Source organism: Carlito syrichta, unplaced genomic scaffold (assembly GCF_000164805.1).
Source record: "Carlito syrichta isolate Samal-C Ts95f unplaced genomic scaffold, Tarsius_syrichta-2.0.1 Scaffold305217, whole genome shotgun sequence".
In the NCBI taxonomy this organism is placed as follows: Eukaryota; Metazoa; Chordata; class Mammalia; order Primates; family Tarsiidae; genus Carlito; species Carlito syrichta.
In genome coordinates, this window is record NW_007249313.1 from 230,737 (window position 1) to 235,115 (window position 4,379).

Consider the following 4,379-nt stretch of genomic DNA (forward strand, 5'->3'; position numbering starts at 1 on the left):
GAACGCTTCTTCACTGTTGGCGGGAATGCGAACTAGTTCAACCTCTGTGGAAAACATTGTGGTGATTCCTAAAAGAGCTAGAAATTGACCTTCCATATGATCCAGCGATCCTCCTTTTGGGACTATACCTGGAGGAAGTTAACTCACTCTACGAAAAAGATACCTGCACATGCATGTTTATTATAGCACTGTTTACAATAACAGAAACATGGAACCAATCTTGCTGCCCATCAAAAGTGGACTGGATTTTTTAAAAATTGAGGTACATGTACATGATGGAATATCATGCAGTCATAAAGAAGGACAAATTTATGGGCTTCACAGCAGTATGGATGGATAGATTTAGAGTCTATAATGTTCAGTGATTTATCACAGAAACAAAGAACTGATTACCATATGTTCTCATTCATAAGTAGACCCTGACCATTTACCATAGTACTATAAGAAAGGGGTTGGCAGTAACTTGAAATTGTCAGGAGAGGAAGGGGTGGACACATAATATTAATAAGGGTACTTGATGTCAAACCATCAAAGTGGGGACCAAAGATAGGCCTAAACTTTACCTGTAGGATGATCACTTGTATACTTAATCCTGAATTGTACCCCACACCTTTAAAATAAAGTAAATTTAAAAATAAACAAATAAAATATAAAATCTTGTTATGATATATTGGCTCATGATTATAATAAATTATGCATTTATTATTTTAATTTTAAAGAAAAACACATAAAGAACTTTTAGTGTAATCCTATCATAAAAAAGATCCGCCGTTTAGTATTATCACTTATGAAATAAATGCATATAAATATTATAAAAATATATAACTTGTGATTTTAAAAATTCCCCCCAATTCTCAGGAATTCTGACTTCCCATTTCCAAGTCTCAAATATCTATTGTGAATTTCTTTATTATCTTGCATAGCAAGTCAAAAATAATGAAATTTACTATAATTTGAAAATGTGGGCTCTCATTTTTGGACCAACAGATATGCTGTGGTCATAATCAATATAATTTTTTCAAAGTCACAGTTATAATTGAAGAGAAAAAAATATTTATTAAGTATCTGTTAAATGCTAAGCATGGTGCTAGGAATTTCCCATGTGTTTTTCTAATAATCCTTGCAATAATACTAAGAGTTATATTATTTATCCTTATTTTACAGATAAGGAACATTTTTTTCAGAAGTATTGAGTGACATGCCAAGGGCAACTCAGCTAGTAAGAAGAGATATGGGCCAAAATTTACTGTCAACTATTCCTTAAATGTACTTTCTAAAAGTCTTACAAAAATAATTACAATTTAAGCATGGTATGTTTGACAATTTTAAGCCTGCATATTGAAAAATATTGCTTATTATTATTCCTAGCTTGATGCTTTTTTTTTCCACCATGCCAATACTACTGCAAATTTTTATTTTATTTTTAATAATGTTATCAGGTTTAGCTTCTCTAAGTACTTAGTAATTCTCTGAATTATCATCAAAACTTTTCCAATATAATATACTTTGATCTCTCTGAAAAACGAAGATAATAAATGTATTCTTTTAGCTCACAGATGGACTATGAGAATGCTATGACCTCGTCTCACAAGAGATGAACGTGTGTACTGCACATTTTGCACATTCTAAATTCAAAAACTTTCTAAGAAATGATGAAAAGTGAGTTCACAGAGAACTAACATCTTGTTTGAGAATAGATGTAAATATAAATAAATGGCAATATGACATATGGTGAAGACTCAGTAAATAGAGTTGAGACTCTACAGGAAAATTGAACCAAGAAAATTAGACTCTAAAGAAAAAACTCTTAAAGTGTTTTTTTTTTTAATCATCTTTTGAAGACTCTGAATTTTGCTGCACCTGATATATAGCACTGTCTAATTACCAGCAGAGGAGCACCCTTGGGTCACTTGGACTTGTATCACATTCTGATAATCTATTACCACATGAAGTAGGCAAAGGAATCAGGTGAAAAATTTCTTTTGATAAGCTACTCTAGAGATGAATATGAGTCCACATGGTTAAAAGAATAAGAGGTGGATTTATAACATGTTTAAGATTTGTTTCTTAACAAGAAACATTTCAGAAACTTATTGCTGGCCTTGAGAAATATGACTGTAACTTACTTTACTTTTTCAGAAGCCAAATACACTTGAATATTCTGTAGAGTACCTAGAAATAAGACAGTGCATATAAATTGTACTTCAGTGATTGTTGTATTTAGCTGGAAAAAGTAATGAAAGAAGAAAGGTAGGGGAACAAACCAAAAAAACAATGGATGGCATTCATTTGATTTTATTACAATTTAAAATCACCTGTATAAAAAAATCAGGTAAAGAATAAAATGGTGGCAACATAACCGAATCTCTCCTCATTGCTGTCTCTCATCCCCTCCAAAGATAACTACTATGTTAACTTGTATAGTAATCACTTTCTTGTTTTACTTAAGAAATTTTAAAATCTAAGCATGCAGTTCTAAACAAAATAGGTCAGTTTTCATTCTGCCTGTCGCTTGAAAGTTATGTAAGTGAATTCAATCATGCAAAATATATTTTGTGACTAGATTTTTTATAAAATCATGTTGTTAAGATGCAAACATGCTGCTACATTAACTATTATTCAAACATTTTAATTATCCTGTGACACTCCATTGTAGAAATATATCACAACTTGTTTATTCCCTCCATCTATGATGGGTATTTTAGTCATTTTTAGTCTGAGAATATTAAGAACAATGATGTTTTGAACACTTTTGCACATGGATCTTGGTACACATATTTCAGTTGCATATATACCTAGAAGTGGAATTTCTAGTACACAGGGAACATGCAATTTTACTTTCAATAGATAATATAACTATTTTCCAAAAGCTGTACTCCATTTACCATCCTACATCATCCTCAAACTAAGTAGATGTTAAAAGTTTCAGTGATTAAAGTGCATATTTTAAAAAATATTTCATTGCAGTTTAAATCTGCTTTTTTCTTGATTATCTTCATTGGCTACTTGGCTAGTGTGATGGCTAATCTTAGGTGTCAATAAGTTAGGTCATGGTAACCAAATATTTGGTCAAATATTTTTCTAGATGTTTTTGTGAAAGTATTCTTCATTTGAGAATAGATCAAAGACCTAAACGTAAAACCCCAGACTATAAGAACCTTAGAAAATTTAGGAGACATCCTTATGGAAATTGGAACTGGCAACCAATTCCTGATCAAAACCCCAAGTGCCCATGCCTTAAGAGATAAGAGTGACAAGTGGGACCTCATCAAACAGAAAAGCTTCTGCAAAGCCAAAGAAACCATCAAGAGAGCAAGGAGACAGCCCAAATTGGAAAAAAAAAAAATTTGTCAACTGTATATCTAACAAAGGTCTAGTACCTAGGATCTACAAGAAACACAAATGTGCCACAAAAAAAGCCTCATTAAAAAATGGGCAAAAGATATGAATAGATACTTCTCAAAAGAGGATATATGAACAGACACATGAAAAAGGGCTCAGCCTCACTAATCATCAGAGAAATACAAATCAAAACTACCTTGAGATACCACCTAACCCAGTAAGAATGGCCATCATTAATAAAAGAAGCAACAAGAAATGCTGGGGAGGATGCAGAGAAAAAGAAACGCTTCTACACTGCTGGTGGGAATGCAAACAAGTGCAACCTCTTTGCAAAACACCATGGTGATTTCTTAAAAAACTAGACATTGACCTTCCATATGACCCAGCAATCCCCTTACTGAGAATATACCTGGAGGAACTCAAATCATTCTACAAAAAATATACCTGTGACTGGCACAGTGACTCAAGCCTGTAATCCCAGCACTTTGGGAGACTAAGGTGAGAGGATTGCCTGAGTTCACGGGTTCAAGATCAGACTGGGCAACTTGGTGAGATGTCATCTCTACAATAAATCAAAAGATTAGCTGGGCATGGTAGTGCACACCTGTAGTTCTGGTTACTTGGAAGACTGAAGCAGAAGGATGTCCTGTGACCAACAGGTTGTCACTGGGGTGTCTGTGAGTGTGCCACTGCACTCCAACCTGAGTGATTGAGTGAGATGCCAACTCAAAAAAAAAAATAAAAGATACCTGCACATGCATGTTTATTGCAGCACTATTCACAATAGCAAAAACATGGAACCAATTGCAAGGCCTATTGAAACTGGACTGGATTTAAAAAATGAGGTACATATACACAATGGAATATTAGGCAGCCATAAAGAAGCACATATGAACTTTGCAGCAACTTGGATGGATTTAGAGTCTATCATACTCAGTGATCTATCACAGAAACAAAGAACAGGGTACCACATGTTCTCATTCATAAGCAAACCCTGAAGATTTGCCACATAACTATAAGAAAAGGATTGGCAGTAG